At 43.9% G+C, this 18,635-nt stretch overlaps 1 protein-coding gene across 6 annotated transcripts in view; it reads left to right on the top strand.

Moving 5' to 3' along the window:
• Nucleotides 1–4,881: 4,881 nt before the first annotated feature.
• Nucleotides 4,882–18,635, top strand: part of CREB5 (cAMP responsive element binding protein 5) — a 268,057-nt gene continuing 254,303 nt past the window's right edge. For 3 of the 6 annotated variants that reach the window (XM_081882224.1, XM_081882228.1, XM_081882230.1), the window contains exon 1: nucleotides 7,517–7,591. The gene's annotated coding sequence lies outside the window, so the exon portion shown is untranslated. Of the gene's footprint in view, nucleotides 4,899–7,509; nucleotides 7,592–18,635 lie in introns of those variants that run through there. The other 3 variants (XM_081882226.1, XM_081882229.1, XM_081882227.1) reach the window with 2 other exon arrangements.

Raw genomic sequence — 18,635 nt, forward strand, 5'->3', positions numbered from 1 at the left:
ATGACCCGGAAAGCTGTCTGTGGACAAACGCCAGCTCCCTTGGCCTAAAAGCGAGATGAGCGCCACAACCCCATGGACTTAACCGTTCAGGGGTTCTTTACCTTTACCTTGCCTTTGTGTGTGTGTGTGCATGTGTGTGTCTGTAAGACAAAGACAAAGACAAACAAAACCTTTCAGATATTCAAACATCTCTTAATATTGTTTAACATCATTGATATTCCATTTTAGTCACTGATGAATAATGTCATTTTGACAGTTTTTAACTTTTGTAACTGGGTTGATTTTTGTTAAGACTGTTTGCCTGGGTTTAGATTTGGGTCTATGTTGGGTTCTATCAACCGTTGGCTTGGCTTTACTGATGTATTGAGTTTCTGTCGATTTTATTTTTGTCTATCCGTGCATATGGCCTGATAATATTTGTTATTGGGTGAATCACAAACTGAATCACACAAACACAGATAAGCAAGTCCTGTCGAAGCCCCCTGTTGCTGGACCCAGTCTCTGCCCAGCTGCTTTCCATTATTCATTCCTACCTCTATGTCTTTCATAGCTTGTCCAGCCATCATTTGAAACTTAGAGGAGCAAGGAGGTTCTCCCCATCGCTACCATGCAGGCCACAAGAAAGTTCTGCAGCAGTGACCAATGAGAAAGCAGTTGTTTCCCAGAGGTGGGGGCTGTTGCTTTGTTTTCCTCTTGAGCCTCTCAGAACTTCTCATGATGGATAGGAATGGAGCAGGTGTGTCTAGCATGGAGATAGTTGCACCTGTTGCTTTGCTGCCTATTAGAAAGCTTTCAAAGGCACAGGGACTCAAGAGAAACAAAATATTGGCAACCTCCTGTTTCTGTACCTCAATGCACCTCTGATCCAGTTTTGAAAGATAGAGATCTGACTCCCCGCCCTCAAGTTCTGCTTTCTTTTGATAGTTAGCAAATTAGAAAAAGAGTCTCTAAAGTTCAATGAGCTGGCCTCCTAACTAGCTAACTAGAGTGAGAATCATTTCTTGTCAAGTGTTCTCTGCCACCACCACTTTTATACAAGCTGCGAGGAAATGTAAACCTCTGTAAAAAGGCTGATTCTCTCAAAGAAGAGAGCTAGCATTGGATTACCTGATCTTCACCTCGGGGAGGAGGTACCTCTGCATTTAATTCAAATTGCACCAAGATATCAAAAAGAACTTGCAATCTCCAGTAAAGGGGTTTCTCAACCACTTTTTTCATGCTTGCTGTGGCCAGCAGGGTTATAATTGTCCTCCACAGCATGGTTACTGCAACTGGTAAGGATACATTTGTAAGATAAGAAGACCAAATAAGAGAGCCAGTGTGGTGTAGTGGTTAAGAGCGGTAGTCTTGTAATCTGGGGAACCGGGTTCGCGTCCCTGCTCCTCCACATGCAGCTGCTGGGTGACCTTGGGCCAGTCACACTTCTTTGAAGTCTCTCAGCCTCACTCACCTCACAGAGTGTTTGTTGTGGGGGAGGAAGGGAAAGGAGAATGTTAGCCGCTTTGAGACTCCTTAAAGGGAGTGAAAGGCGGGATATCAAATCCAAACTCCCTCCTCCTCCTCCTCCTCCTCCTCCTCCTCCTCCTCCTCCTCCTCCTCTTCTTCTTCTTCTTCTTCTTCTTCTTCTTCTTCTTCTTCTTCTTATCTTGATGCCTTTATTATTTTTTTTCATTCAATTGCAGATGATCTTAAAAAGGTACAGGTACCCCCTGACTATTAGGTCCAGTTGCAGACAACTCTGGGGTTGTGGCGCTCATCTCACTCTATAGGGCGAGGGAGCTGGCGTTTGTCTGCAGACAGCTTCTGGGTCATGCGGCCAGCATGACGAAGCTGCTTCTGGTGAACCAGAGCAGTGCACAGAAACGCCGTTTACCTTCCTGCCAGAGCGGTACCTATTTATCTACTTGCACTTGATGTGCTTTCGAACTGCTAGGTGGGCAGGAGCTGGGACTGAACAATGGGAGCTCACCCCGTCGCAGGGATTCGAACCGCCAACCTTCTGATTGGCAAGCCCGAGGCTCTGTGGTTTAGACCACAGCGCCACCTGCGTCCCAGATTATCCTAACCAACATCAAATGGGGGGGGGGCGGTCAGCTCACCTCATGCTTAACTTATTCTTAACTCTAAAGAAACAACACCTAAGCATTTATATTCTTTTGATACGGATAAGGTGTGAAGCAAATGATCTGACGGCTTTCAAATGCTATCGCTTATGAGGAAAGAGTCTTTTTTTGTTCTCTAGCAACAAGATTATCGTAAATGTTAAAAGTAATGATGATATTAATCAGGTCTGGCAGCAATTTAGAAAATCACATGGTTGATAATTTTATATCTTTAAAATTGCATGTAAAATGTAGTGGAGACCCTATTAACCATTAATTTTGTGACATCAGTAGGGGGTTTTTTTTACTTGAAACGAATGTATGACATACACAGCTCCTTTAATTATTGCAATACCTTTACTTTCCACTTCATCATATATTTTACTGGGATGACTAAGATTTTGGAGGCTTGCTGAAACAGCTCCAGTATTAGCATTACTCACAAAAAGTACCCTCAACCTGTCTCATCCCAGTCAAAATCTGAGGGGTTTTAAATTTCAGACACCTTTTTCATTTTAACTGAATGTTGGGTGCATTTATGAAAGCTATTTTATAGTTTCAATTACAGTTTTGACCTACTGAGTCAAAGAGGAAGCCCCTAACATACACAGACAGGCTGATCTTGTGGCCCTACTACACGGTGGCTAGTGTATCAGAGCAAACATGATGTAGGCACCATCATATCATCAAGGCAGGGGTGGAGAACCTGTGATTCTCCAGGCATTGATGGACTCCAGCTCCCATCAGCCCTGGTTTGCAGGGGCAACAGTGATGAGGCCAGTTGTAGTCTAACAAGATTTGGAGGACCACAGATTCTCCATCCTTGCATTAGGTGGTGGTCAACAAGACTGAATTGCTGGGACCTTTTGCATCCTCATGGCTATGTAGACCCACAGGCACCGTCAACTGGTACAGTGGTAAAGGTAAAGGTAAAGGGACCCCTGACCATTAAGACCAGTCATGGCCGACTCTGGGGTTGCGGCGCTCATCTCGCTTTATTGGCCGAGGGAGCCGACGTACATGTGGCCAGCATGACTAAGCCACTTCTGGCGAACCAGAGCAGCACATGGAAATGCCGTTTACCTTCCTGCCGGAGCGGTACCTATTTATCTACTTGCAATTTGTGCTTTCAAACTGCTAGGTTGGCAGGAGCAGGGACCGAGCAATGGGAGCTCACCCTGTCGTGGGGATTCGAACCACCAACCTTCTGATCGGCAAGTCCTAGGCTCTGTGGTTTAACCCACAGCGCCACCCGCGTCCCTTGGTAAAGTGGTACCACGGGTTAAGTACTTAATTCATTCCAGAGGTCCATTCTTAACCTGAAACTGTTCTTAACCTGAAGCACCACTTTAGCTAATGGGGCCTCCCGCTGCCACCGCGCCACTGTCGCACAATTTCTGTTCTCATCCTGAAGCAAAGTTCTTAACCCGAGGTACTATTTCTGGGTTAGCGGAGTCTGTAACCTGAAGCGTATGTAACCTAAAGCATATGTAACCCGAGGTACCAGTGTAGTTTGCGCAGAGATCTTCTGCCTCTGGAAACTGCACTGCAGGAAACAAAGCAATCGGTGCCATTTCCCCCATCGCTGCCACACCTATCACCTTCCTATGCATCCTTCCATTAGCTTTTGTACAGTGCCTGGAGATATACAGGTGGAAGGTGATTAATAAATAAGTACACTGGCACCTCAGGTTACACACGCTTCAGGTTACAGACTCCGCTAACCCAGAAATAGTACCTCGGGTTAAGAACTTTGCTTCAGGATGAGAACAGAAATCGTGCTCCGGGGGCACGGCGGCAGCAGGAGGCCCCGTTAGCTAAAGTGGTGCTTCAGGTTAAGAACAGTTTCAGGTTAAGAACGGTTCTCTGGAACAAATTAAGTACTTAACCCGAGGTACCACTGTATTATTAATAACCATGTGAACAGATGGGCCACAGCTCATCTGCATTGCGTGCAAAAAGGTGCTGCTATGGCAGAGGACCACATCCCTATATCTCTTTAAATATTGAACTACCTCTTGAGGCAAGTCTCCTTAAGCAGCTGTGCTAACTCCTGGTCAGTTTCCTTGCACAATTCAATGCACTAGTTTGGAACCAGGATCCCTGCAGGGTCTCTTTCCTCTATTTCCTCCTGTCCATTCACTGAAGTTCTTGGCCAGGTGTGTTCTCTGATTGACATGTGGAGTGGAGGAGGGGGAGAAGCTGCAGAAAGAGGCTTATTGGTGATGGTGGACCAGTTGCAGAGAACACTTTCCAAGGAGCGGGGTGGGGAGGGGTGGTGCAGCTGAAGCCAGCAATTGATGCAACAAGAATTTTTAAACATTTAGTCCCAGGGGGGGGGGGTGCATGTGCCTGTGTATATATTGTCTTGGGCTGGCAAGGCAAGAAAGGCTTGCCCAGTATGCAGCTGCTGTTGGAGATTTTTTTTGCACAAGGTGACAAAGTCCAGGGTTTAAAAATGTATTTTATCCTTGAATCAGCTGATCTGATGCTAGTGCTTTGAATTGTTGTAGTAGTGTATGTCTGACTTTTATATTGTTGATTGTTTCATTGAAATATTTGGTGTAAGCAGACTTGAAAAAATTATATTTGAAAAGTGCGTATTATTATTATTATTATTAATAATAATAATAATAATATTTTATGTTTTTCCCAACCTGATGATCACCCGTCTCCACCCTTCTTTATACTGTTCATTGTTCTTGCAGCTCCAGTAGCAAAAATGGACCTAAGACTCCAGATGAGTCTTGCGTCTGGCGTCTTGCTGCAGGGGACTTCTAAGGATTCCAAGGCAAGGTAAGAGTTACTACATGGACCATTCCTGCTTTGGGGTGCCTTGGGCAGTTGTTTTTGCAAAAATCTCTTTTCTGTGTCAGGTGGCCTTTCACCAAAGTCCTTTACTGTGCACTTTGTAGGCTCACTGCTCTGCTGAGATGGGGCCAGTGTGGTGCAACTCTAACAGTGCATCTTAGTGTATGTTTTGCGTTCCCTTGCTGGGCACAGGACTCCAGGTCTGACAAAGGTAGAATAGAGTGGTACTATTACTTCCCATGATCTGGACACTATACTTCTGTTGATGCAGTCTAGAATAGCAGTAGCTTTTTTTTTTGCTTTTTTCTGCTGCTGCATCACACTGTTGACTCATATTAAGCTTTGTGGTCGACAAAGGACCCCAGATCCTTTTCATGTGGACTACTGGCAAGCCAGGGGTCCTCCTCCTTATATTTGTGCAGCTGGTTCTTCCTGGCTAAGTGTAGAACTTTTTGTCCCTATTGAAATACATTTTGATAGTTTTGGCCCAGTTTTCCAATCTGTTAAAGTCATCTTGAACTCTGATTCAGTCTTCTGCAGTGTTGGCTTCCCCTCCCACTTTGGTGTCATCTGTAAATTTGATGTGCATCCCCTCAATTTCTTCATCCAAGTAATTTATATTTACCTTCATTGTATGATCATTCTTTTTGTGGTATCAAAGGTGCATTTTAGTAGCACTTCAAAAAACACTTTTTGCTCTTACTTGATTCTATGTTTGAGTCCAACTTTGAAGGTTGGGATATGCATAGCTTTTTTTAGTGACCTGGGTTTGGTACCCAGATCCCAAATTTTTCTTTACAGTGTTGGGACTAAAACGACACAAGTAATTTCAAATACACAGCAATTCTTTGAGAAGGGGATGCTTAAAAACATGACAGTTTATTTCCAGTCAACTATGAGGCAAGCACAACTCTTTTCCTAACTGGCCCACCTTGGATTGGGGATCAGAATCAGAATTGGAAGAATCTTTATTTGCATCAGCCACTAGCCATAGCAATGAAATGAAATAAAATGTACTGAAGATAGAGGTAAAAACTTAACTATACAAAATACATTCTGGAGGTTTACATCAATAATCAAATAATAGATCATATTCTAATTGCTCCTGCTATTTTCTCCCCCAGTTCTTGCTATCACCTGATTATCTTGATTTTCTAGAAGAAAGGCAACAGTAGCAAAGGGTGAACAACCTGGTTTGGATATTAGTAGAGGGGTGATAATCTCACTCCTCAATTGGATTGGGAGAACCCAGCCAGATGGGTGGGGTAATAATAATAATAATAATAATAATAATAATAATAATAATATCCCACCTCTGCTGCTCCTCATTCCCTAAGAAGGGCAGAAAGCCTTTTTATTTGAGGAGGCAAGTGAAAGACTAGGCCCACATTTACACAGGAGAGACCCTATAGATCTTTTCCTTGGCAGCAACTGACTACAAGACCCACAGTGCCTGGCAGAATAAATGCTCCTTACATCAGTTGCCAGTAGAGAATAAACTGGCCTGACCCATCCTAGCCCTTTGAAAAAGAAGGGATGGTCAAAAATTTATTTCCTACATGGCTGCTTCTGTCAATCAGGCCTCAAATAGTTGCCCATAGGAAGCTGAGGCTGCAGAATCCAAAGGTAACAGTATGATAATAATTTAATTAGGACTTATTAAAATATTACAAAGCAGAGAACAAGCTTTGTTCTTCTCAAATCTTTATCAAGTTGAATGTAAAGCAAAAAGCAGCAAAATTTGGATGGAGGTGCACAAACTGATCAGGATGTAACCTCCCTGCAGTTTGTAGCAAGAGACTTGCATTCCAAACCCCATGCACGTTTTCCCGGGTCTGGAAGTACCGGTGGCCGAAACGGGACGTGTGATTAGGTATGCGCAAGACCAGAATACTGAGTTCAAGGGAGCACATTCCGGGCTACATGCAAGATGCCGCAGGTTGCTGCAAAACAGAGTTCAGGATGCACCAAGACTAGAGCCACTGAGACGACCTGCCTCGCCATCTGTGTTGTGTAGCGGGCAGTGCGCCCTCTGCATGTGCTCAGAGGTTTCCTTTCTCCTGTTCTTCAGCGTTCTGGGGTCGAACCTCGGCTCAGATTAAGTCCTGGGGGGTGGGATACACCTCTTCAACAACTGCACGTGTGAATGGGCGCAGCTGCATGAAGCCCTTTTCTCCGCCGCCTCCGGCAACTGCATCGGGGACGCTCCCTGGGACTTCTCCCGCCCGCCCTCCTTCTCCCCCGGGAGCGGAGGTGGGGGCTCGCCGCTTTCCAGCTTCCTTCTCCCGAACCCATCTAGCCGGAGATTTTTTCCAAGCTGACTCACAGAACTAAGGGCAGCGTCCTGTCATCCCCGGCGCGGCAAGCTGTTGCTTGCGCCGCTTGCGCTCTCTGCCTTCGCCCTCCCTCTCCTCCTCCTCCCTGCGCCCTGAATGGCTGGAGGGGAGGCGGGCGGGGGCGGAGCCCAGCCAGGACACGCCCCTCCGGGCCCCGCCCACCGCTCGGCTCTCTCCCTTGAGCAGGGACCGCAATGATTTAGAAGTTCAGGAATCCCACGTGACGTCACGGAGGGTGATGTAATGCTTCTCTAAATAGAACGTATTGTAACCTTCTCTCAGTCCAACGTGGTTCCTTCACCCAGGCTGCTTGCTGGTCCTTTCCCTGCTTACACTTGTTGGGTAAGTCCCTCGAAATACGGAGCTGCCTTTCTGATTGCCCCAAAACGCAACTTTACATCGCGTTGGAGGAGGGGGGGGGGTGGAAAAACAAAACAAAACAAAAAAGCAAAACTCGCCTTGCTCAAAACTTCTCGCTTGCAAGGGGTTTTGCTGCTGCTTTCTTCTTGCCCCAACGAGCGCGCGCGCGAATTCACACACACGCGCGGGGCAGGTACTCCGCAGGGCAAAAGAAAACGCAAAGTGGCGAGGGGTTAAAACAACAACAGCGATCGAGTAAAAATTGCGAAATGTTTGTAAACGATGTTTCTCTCCCCCCCCCCCTCTCCTTTCTTTCTGTTTTGGTTGTGCTGCTGTGGCTGGGATTTTTCCCGGGTCGCTGCTACAAGTTGATGGTTGTTTGGGTATGACTTTCACTTGGGAGAAGGAGCCGCTCTCGCTCTCAGCTTGGCGTCCGGGAGGCGAGAATTGGCTAGGTGGGAAAGTGTGGGAGAGACCCGAACCGGGAAGATGTAACGGGGGGATGCGGGCGTCTCGGCGCGCTCCGCCTCTTTGCCCCGTGCGCTGGCACGGTGCGTTATCAACTGGGAAGATTTATCTGTTATTCGTTTATTTATTTGCCGGGGATGGGTGTGTAGGTGTGGAAGGAAACATCCCTCCTGGGCTGTGAAGAGTTAAAATGGGGGGACTTCGCTATATAAAAGGCGAAGAAGCAGCAGAGGCAACCTTTGGCGACCGCCAAGTGCACGAAAGTTTGGGCGCTTGTGGAACCAAAGCGGTGGCGAAGAAAGTCGTCCGCTTGCTGTCAGGAAGACTCCATCAATGAGATCCTACCTGTCTCCTCCACCCCCTGGTCCGACAAGACTTTTGGGACTTCGATGACCCGAGAAAGCCCTTCCCTAGACCCCGAAAACTGCTGTTTCTTGGCTGGGAAACGATCGCTCAGGCGCGGAGAACGGTGCGCTCTGCGTGTGCTCAGAAACACTCCAGGCGTATGTGTTCCTCTGACATTAAAAAAAAAAAGGTCCCCGATGGGAGGGAGGCTGGCAGGCTGGCAACCCGTCCCCTGAACTGTTTCTTTTTAATGCCCCGTCCCCTTGGCTTGGGACTCCTGAAGCCATCGCCGCTTGCCCGCAAGAAACCAGAGAGGTAAACCTCATGGCCGGCAAGTTGCCACCCCCGCCGACCTCTTAGGTTCGGGGCAAGCGCTTCGTAAGGCGGATCTCTAGGGAGAGAGCGACCCGGCTCGCCGCCCCCTGTCCTGTCCCGGTAGCCCCGCGCAAGATCTTCCTTGTTGGGCGCAATGACAGCGCTCTCCTTCGCCACCAGCTCGCGGCTGCCTCCCCAGCGCGGATCGCCAGCGCGAAAACTTTTGAACTCCGCTTAGGGACTAAGGAGCGACCAGGAGAAGTTTCATCCTTTGGCTTGGGCCATCTAGGCGAGGGGAGAGGAGACCATCTCTCTGCGCCCTCCTTGCCGCGCCACCTTTCCATCGCCTGTCCCCGCGAGGTCCCCCGTTGTTCCAAAAAAGCTGTGTGTGTGTGTATTTGGTTGTTAGGTGGCTGCCCCTTCCTTTACACACACACACACACACACACACACACAGTGTCGCCCCCGCCCTATCTGACACTCTCTCTGGGAGTCAGAGGCTGGATCCCGGACCATTACGTCATTCTGCAGGCTAGTAAAATGTGTGATTAAGAGACTCCGATCTTGGGGGCTGGGGGTTGGCCAGAGGATCAGCAATCCGGCTGATCGGGCGCTGCTACCTGGCTCCAGGTCGACAGCTCTGTCCGATTCCTTTAGATCCAAACCCTCCCCCTCTTAAGCAGTGGGATATGTCTCCCTCTTCCCCCCAAACTCTCCTTCTTGGCTAAGTTCTGTCCTTTAAGAAGAGCGTCAGAAGGGGAAATACCTGCTAAGCTCAACTCGCCTGCTGCGGTGTTTGCGCCATGCTGAGCGATCGTCGAGATCCAGGGCTCCTAGGAAAACTTCGCAGCGCCAAAGACAAAGAGCTTTCTCCCACCCCCCACCCACCTCCAGCACACACCCCTTTCCCCCTTTTAACCGGGATAGTAGGCAAGTAGTAAGCCTCTCTCTTTAAATCCCCACCGCCAAGCAGCGCGATGAGAAGTTTCTGACATGGAATCGGGCTGATACTGCACGCGCAAAGTTTGGAAGAAGGAAAAAGGTCTGACTGGGAAGGGAGAGTTTTCTAGGGATTTCCTGGTCATCACAGAAAGGTTGGGCGGGAACATTCCGATCCCGATTATATCTTACTTGGAAATATCCTATTGAATTTCCCGAGGTTTTTCTTTTTAAACCCAGGGAGCTTCCAGTTGTAGCAGCCTTTCCACTGGCTCCTGGGGACGCTGCACTTGGCTGAAACTAGGACCTGAGAGAGATTTGGAACTGAGGTGCCTTGAGTCTAGCAAGTCACCTCAACTAACTCCCAAGAAAACTTTTTTTTTTTTTGGCAGGAAGAAACTGTCATGGAGAAACAGTGAATATAAACTTAGGCAGATAGATTATTTCAATCCAGATCTTGTCTGTACATTCACATATGCACACACCACGCAAATATAAAATATGCGAGTGTGTAAATATAATTTTAGGTTCTTCTTTTTGAGGGAAAAGGCAACACAATTCTTAATTGTGTGGCGGCACAACTGGGGGTGGAGTATGCTAATTTTCGAAAGCTGTCTTTAGCATCTTTTACTTTTACACTTCAGATAAAATTTTCAGCAAGAACTTTAAACTGCTAAATCTCATTCTTGGGCCTCCCCCCCCCCTTTCTCTTGTGCAGGTTGCAAAGCCCCAGAGAGAAGTGTGATTAATGATCAGCTATAAGTGATTAGTGGTTTTATTCAAACTGTTACCTCTGACCAGAAGCACACATCAGAGGATTAAGAGGCTCTTTTAGATAAATGCTCATTAGTGGAAGGGGAAAATCAAAGATAATAGGCAGGCACACAGAGACAACTTTCTAGGAAAATCACTCCTGTCTTTGGAATAATAAGCTCTGTTCACAGAAAGGCACTTTAAATTAAAAGTTGCTTTTATCTTGTAAATCAAAGTTTGATGTAGAAGTCCACCGGGCTATTATAACCTAGATTTTCCCATATCCACAGGACATAGATTATCCTGGTTGTGATATTTCTTTTCCTTATAAAGAAACAATTGGGATCATGAAAGAAACTAATCATTCCCAAGTCCAAGTATCTTAAGGTATCCACTTTGAACGTAAGCCTGAGAGACCTGTTGTCGGTTAACTAGATGGCGCAGTACAGTATATACATCCTAGAGATGTATAGTTCTCCAGAGCAGCATGTAGCAGCAGCTCACTGCGTGTCCTTTAATGCTTTCAAAAAAAGTTGATTCTATCCCGGGTTTAAGGCTAGACAGTTCTATACATTTTTAGTCACATTTTCCAAGCAAGTTAAAGGCTCGTGGAAAAATTAATCTCACCGCTTCAAGAAATGGAAGGGGTGAGAGCGGGTTGGTGGGTGTCAAACCACCAACCCGCTCTCACCCCTTCCATTTCTTGATTAAAGTACTGTAGTTACTTGGAACGGGAGATCTGCTTTCAACAGTGGATTGAACAGCTAGAACTCCACTAGTCTTACATTCAGAATCATAGACTCAGACAGATTTTCCATGTTACTTTTACTGTTGAGAGAGAACAAAATACGGGCACTAGGAAGGAGAGTTGACTTATGGATTGGGTGAAGCAACTTATCCTCCAGAATGCGGTTCTTTTTTCCCTTGTCCACTCTTTTCTTCTGCTGTCTATGTGCTATCCTGTGTTTTGTGGTGAATTATTACCTATTGCTTATTATACTTCGTAAGGTATCATGATAATGGTGCTGTACTTCCATTTATGTCTCATGCTTGTGCTGGGAGACAGAGCTCAAACAGTAAATTTGACAAACAAAACAACTTGTTTATTATGTGGTGCCAATGGTTACAACTGCTCAGGCTAAACTCTCTTTAAAAAGATACCTACGTCCAATGAGTAGCGGAGAAAGAAGTAAGACTAGGGGTGATATATTTGACTTGAAGTGTTGTTTAGGATTGCAGTATAGGTATTCTGGATATCCTTCTCTTGTATATAAAAAGGTGAGGCCTGAGACAGTATTAACAGCAAAAATTGGTGTTGCAATTCAGACTGGAATGGGAATGAGGTTGAGGAAAGTGGGATCTCAAAAAGAGCATAGTTTGAAACTGCAGGGAAAGACCAAGATAGAGTGGGCCATCTATAGTTTGCTATGACTCTTCAGGCTCCATTTGTCTAGATGTTGTGCATTGTGATATTTAGTTCGAGGGCCCTTTCTAGAATCTAGAGAAGTGTTCCTGGTCTTTCGGCCCAGTTATTACAAACTTTTTATAGCATTGCACCTAATCTAATCTTGCAATATTCCCACTTGGAAATCAGTCCTGTCTAGAAAATAGGGTAGATCCAATGTGCGATTCTCATACACCTGTGTTTATTTCACGCTGGGTGAGAGACATCGATCATCACATGTGTGATGAAGTATGTCATGTATTGGAAGTTTGTAACATTTCACAAACGTTTGCTCACACCAGGTTTAGAGTTTAGGCAATTGGCACCACGTGGTGTGTGTGTGAAGCGGCCCTTAGTTGGAAGGGGGTAACTATAAATTGACTTAAGACACTTGATATTTTGCCGTCCTCCCATATTAGCAAATCTTTATTTATGCTGGCAGTAGGGACAAAGCAATTCAATCTGCACACCTCAACAGAAAGACCCAAACCCACTTTGAGATACTGTATTTTGTACTTCAGCACAATACAAACCTGGGTGCCTATCATGAATATGCCTCTGTTTTTTATGATCTGGGCTGCTTTAGAATGTTCTGTTCTTCCTTTTTTGTGTGAAAATCATCCAATGTGTCTAGTTAAAAAATAATTGTGCAGGCCTCATAAATTAGGAAGCTGCCTTTGGTGTGATCTGTCTTTAAGTGGAAACCTAGTTTAGGTTCATATGAAATTTCATACAACTGCCTGTCTTCCTGATGGCAGATAAAATTAGCCCTGTGTAATATTTCACAATTTTCAAGTTCCATCAACGTTTCTTTTCTTTTGCCAAAGTGTATTAATGCACAGCTTAAAACACTTACTTCAGCAAGTTGAAAATTATCTTCGGCAGAGGATAGTAAAATTTGGTCCCAGTCGCTTGTTACCTTTGTCTACACCTCTTACTACTTTAAAAATGGTTATGTAGTTACATTTGTTTAAAATCCACATTAAAAATAATCAGGATTCTAAAGGCTGTTGAATTCCCCCCCCCCCCACTTAGTCATTCCATTTAACTGAATGATCCTATCCTGAATTGGGTTTTGGATTTGCATATAGATTTTTTAATCGTTAAGAGGCTAACCAGTTTCAATTAAGTCATTTAAATTGCATTGCAGTTCATATAGTTGCTAGTTCACATCCAGACACATTTTGTTACCTGATTTGTTTAGCCATGCTGTAGCTGTCTGGGCATGGGTTTGAGAGTAAAGAACTTCCACCTCTAGTAAGTGTATGTTAAAGAGTTATGGTCCTGGGATGAAGTTCTTAGCACAATTGTGTTGCTTGAATTCCACTGTAGCCAATGCAGAAGCATGCAGGACTGTGGCTCTGGTTTTCCGGATGTAGAACGTTGCCAAATCTAATATCTGAAGGCTGCAAACCATGCAAATCGTGTACAGTTTGGTACATGTCACATAGCTGCATCAGGAGGTACTTTGTGAAGCATAGCACGAAATCTTAAATAACAAGAGTTCCCACCCAGCCTGATAGCCCTTTGTTTCCGTCTTCAAAAACTTAATGAATCATGATGTTGACTCAGTTTGGTGAGATGCAAAATGTAAAAGGAGGTGTGATATTAACTACAAGCCAATACTTTAAAGCCGTGCTAACATGACAGATGTGTTTCTCTAAATTACTTTGTTAAATTTGGAAACGGATGCCAAACACACAGTCCTAATTTTTAGTGCTTGCATTCAGTTAATGCTGTCTTATTTGGGAAGTTAATTGAAATGTAATTCATTTGCAGATAAATATACTTAGGATTGCTGCCTTTGCATTCCAGTCCTGTGCATGTTTACATTGATTTGAGTGGAACTTACTTTTAGGTTTAGGGTCTTTAGGTATCATCAGTGCACTACTTTTCTGGTTAAAAAAAAAAAAGTTTACTTGCAATCCAATCCAATAATGTTTACTCCAAAGTAAGTACCATAACTGCTAGTGTTGCATACTCCAAGCAAGTATGAATGGAATTGCAGCTTTAGTAAATTACTAGATCATAGCAATAATTAGACCAGAGATTATATTCTGGTCTAATTGAGTATCAGCCAAGTTAAAAAGTAGGAAAATGCTTATACAAGGAAGTAATTCTTTGAATATAATTGTTATGCCCATCATTCATGTTCCGTAATAATAACTGTTTAATGGGGAATAATGGGAAATAACACTGTGTTGAGTTTTTATAGCTAAAACATATTTGAGATGTTTTCAAGCCTGAGCCAGCCAGCATCTTTATAATAATAGCTTGCTTGGTGTTCCCAGGGACATTTGCATTACGTAGATCCTGCTCTTTTGAAATAAAGCATATGTGGTTCTGTACAATGCAAATTAAAACAATGGATAAAACAGAATGCTCCCAAATAATTGGCTAATAAAAAACTGTGAACAAACAAACAATTAACTAAATAAATAATAAAGCTAGAGAAGAAACCAAGTAGATCTGCTAGGGAAGGAGACCCCTTGGAACTCAGAAAGGCCTGAATTGTCTTCTGAAAAAGCATAACGCTTGAATACTATTGTAACGCCAACAGAGAGGAGGCAGAATCAACAACAACAACAACAACAACAACAACAATGTTTTTACCCTGGAGATCTGGCTGGGTTTCCCGAGCCACTCTGGGCGGCTTACAGCACATATAAAACATAATATAAAACAGAAAAAACATCAACCATTGAAAACTTCCCTATACAGGGCTGCCTTCAGAGGTCTTCTAAAAATCTTCTAAAATAAGAGTTCCAAAGTCTTGAGAAGACATGTACTGGATGGAGAATCTCTATACTGTGAGACCCTGCAGCAACCATACATTCCATAGTTAGAACCACACTTGACAACTGTTATCTGCTCTATGTGAGGCCGCCTTCAAAGATGGTTCAGAAGCTTCAACTGCTGCAGAATGGAGGTGCCTGCTTGTCTGTGTGGACCAGGTGCTCAGAGCACACGACACCCATGTTGTCTTAGCTGCCTTGCTTGCCATTTCTAGTGACCTCTGAATGATTTGAGACCAAGCTGTTTGAAAGACCACCTGCACCATATCAGTGTGTCTGGGCTTTGAGATAGGCTTTGAAGGCCCTGTTTATGGGTCCATCACTAAGAATGGTTAAGTCTGGTGAGCCCAGTGTGGTGCAGTGGTTAAGAGCGGTAGTCTCGTAATCTGGTGAACCGGGTTCGATTCCCCGCTGCTCCACATGCAGCTGCTGGGTGACCTTGGGCCAGTCACACTTCTCTGAAGTCTCTCAGCCTCACTCACCTCACAGAGTGTTTGTTGTGGGGGAGGAAGGGAAAGGAGAATGTTAGCCGCTTTGAGACTCCTTAGGGTAGTGATAAAGAGGGATATCAAATCCAGACTCTTCTTCTTAAGTCCGGTAAGCACCTTTCTGTTTATTTATTTTACTTATGTATTAAATTTGCATGCTGCCCCTCACCTGTGGATCGCAAGGTGGCTCCCAACATAAAAATGCAATATAAGAGCACAAAATACATGGCAAAAACAAGAAAAAAGAAGCATATGTAAGCATAGTGACCCCATTCCCTCCCCAGAATAGCCTCTGTATTTTTTAATACATGTATTGTTTAATGGGCCTTAAAGACCATTTTAGTCCCAACTGCTTTTAATTGACATTGATTCTGAGGATTTGCCACTTTAAGGTGTCTGTGTTTGCTTAATGCATTTTCTGGTACTTGTTTATATAGTTTTATTCTGTTGCTGTTGTTTTATCTGCTGCTGTTTTAATTCAGATATATGAGTGTGTCTTGTTTCAATGTATTTAATATTATGTATCACCTTAAGGGAGTAAGTCTAAAAAGTTTAGAGAGAGAGAGACTTCTTCTTCTTCTTCTTCTTCTTCTTCTTCTTCTTCTTTGAGAAAAACTCCTTGAAACAAGGTCATTTAAAATACATTTAAAAGTACGGATTGGTTCATTTGAGAGAAGGCAGCCTCTAGGCCAGGCATAGGCAAACTCTGCCCTCCAGATGTTTTGGGACTACAGTTCCCACCAACCCTGACCACTGGTCCTGTTAGCTAGGAATGATGGGAGTTGTAGTTCCAAAACATCTGGAGGGGCACATGTTGTCCTTGACTGGTGTAGACCATGCTTAACTTGGACTATTTGGTGTACGACAGATAGATACTGATGGTGTACGGCACATAGATATGCTTATGTTTGGCTGCCTATTGCTTTAAATGTCAGCACCTTCCCTTGAAACTGGGCCTGGGAAACCACTTGGATCTAATGAAGCTATTTGAAAATTGGCATCGTATGTTCCCTATGGCCCGCCCCAGTTGACAGTTTGGCAGCAGCCATTTTGACTCAGTTATCTTTTCTGAGAGCTCTTCAAAGGCAGCCCCACATGATCTTACTTAATTAAAAGTTGGCGTTCTGATTTTAGCATGCAAATGGTGATTGTAGTAAAACACTTGAATATATGGAGTTGTCCAAAACCCAGATGGCTGGGTTTTTGGTGTTTTTTTAATGGAGTATTATAAACATAATTTCTAATATTTTTCCCCTGGGGATTTTCAAAGTAAAATTTAAAAAATAAGACTTAGTATGGTTTCCTGAGCTTGTAAGATGTTATGCTTCATTGAATATACATATACATATACATATCTCCCTGCTTGGAAAGTCAAAGAAGTCACTTCTCCAAAGTAATTTTAATAAATATTTTAGATATACTAGTGTTAGTTTAATTTGATATAATGCTTGTAGTTTTTGAGATCTCTCATTGTGTGATTCTACTCTAGGATCATTGTCAAAAAAATGCTCAGCTTGCTCTGTGTCGCTACTGGTGTTTAGCTTGCATTTCTCAAGTAGCACCCTCTCATATACCCACCAGGTATTCGGATACCATTTCACCTGTGCTTAAACAGCTGCAGTGACTCAGTTTTGGGGCGCAATCCGACATATTCAGTATGCATGACTTAGAACCAAGGCACATGAATAGTAGCATATGTTAAGGTCTTTCTTGAAGGTCCACCTCAGGGTGCTCTGAGATTCCCCACCCCAAATGATGAGGTATAAATATTATTCAATCAATCGATAAAGATCAGTGCCAGATTTACGTATAAGCTAAACAAGCTATAGCTTAGGGCCCCCCCCCAAAAAAAAAATTAAAGGGAAAAAAACCACTGGATGTACATTTCCAAAATATAAGATAAAAAACAAATAAAATAAAACCTACATACAGCAACAGTGGCAAGTGGCTTTAGATACCTATTAGGTCCATAAATGACCATATAGCATATTTTCAACACAAAAAAGCGACAATTTGTTGTTGATAAAGGACAGCTGGACATATAGAGGGCCCCATTACCTTTAGTAGCTTAGAGCCTCATCAAACTTTAATCCGGCCCTGATAAAGATGCAAAACTGTTATGGCATGATCAAAGAAGGAAAACATTCACGAGTTCCATAGGGTATGTGCCAGCTTTCGGATGAACCTAAAGTAGTTGTCTGGATTGTGGACCAGGGGATTGTAGGATGTAATGGTTTAGTGGTTCATCAAAGAAAGCAAATGAACTGTAAGGAAATAGGGTGAATTAGCTAGGAAACCTGAACAGGTTACATACTCATAGAACCCATACTGGGACTTTAGTTATCACTTATAACTCATTCTGCTGTGTGGAATTTACAGTGATGGTGGTAAAGTGTAGGTCATTTCTATTCGCTTGTGATGGGATTATGTCTGAAGGAGGGATTCCAATCCATGTAGTGACTGTAAATTCAGAATCAGGGGGACAGTATTAGTCTGGATTAATTAACACAGAGCACATGTGTGTGAGCTTGCATATGGGTGCAACAGTCAGTCTTCTGAAATTACAGAAGTGCTGCTATCTGATCCTTAGTTATTTGGCTTTCACCACTGCTCTTAGTCTTCCTTATAACATCCGTATAATGCTACATAAGACAAACAGCACTTTTAAAAAGTACTGTAAGAAATCCGATATATACAAATTAAGGGTCAACATGACCCAATCCACTAGGGTGGCCATGTGTCCCATTTTATAGAGGACAGTCCTCTACTTGTAGAGCTGTCAGTGGACAGCTCTCTGTTTGAAGGAGTCCTCTATTGAAATGTCTGTCTGGCTGAAGTCTAATTTAAAGATAAATAGAAGGAACAGCAGTGACCTTGAAGTTACCTTTCAACAGTTAGCACTTGAATGGACAGCAGATTCAGCAGGAACACACCTGGTCACCTGCCACAAGGGTGGCAATGTATTACATTTCCTTTTAAATTAGAGTCATTCTTTCTACATTTGTATCTTTAGATATATATTAGCATATGCAAATTGTATGCAGATTTGTGCCATGTTTTGTCCTCTTTTTGGTATTGCATAAGTGAACATCCTACCTCTGCCCCCACCCTACAAAACAATTTACTGAATTGGGATTTTTGTGAACCACTGGCTTTTGCAGTTCCTGAAACACAGGTCCTGGCTATTTACACATTCAGGGTGATCTCCAGTCATGGTTTCCCCAATGGACTTCTGCTTGTATGCATTGGAGTTGTCTTGCTCTCTTCCGCACTGCAACTCTTAGTGCCTCAACCCCCATCCCACCCCAAATCTGCTGTGGAGGGTTGGGGCAACCCTCCAGAATAGATGGGGTGTGAAGGTCTTCAGGGAGAGAACAGGAAGGACATTGGATCTGCAACATTGGATCTGTCTTTTGTGTGTGTGTGTGTGTGTGTGTGTGTGTGTGTATTGTCTATGCAAATGTAGAAATGCACTTTTG

The sequence above is a fragment of the Podarcis erhardii genome (genome assembly GCF_964252035.2).
Source record: "Podarcis erhardii genome assembly, chromosome: 12".
Lineage (NCBI taxonomy): Eukaryota > Metazoa > Chordata > Lepidosauria > Squamata > Lacertidae > Podarcis > Podarcis erhardii.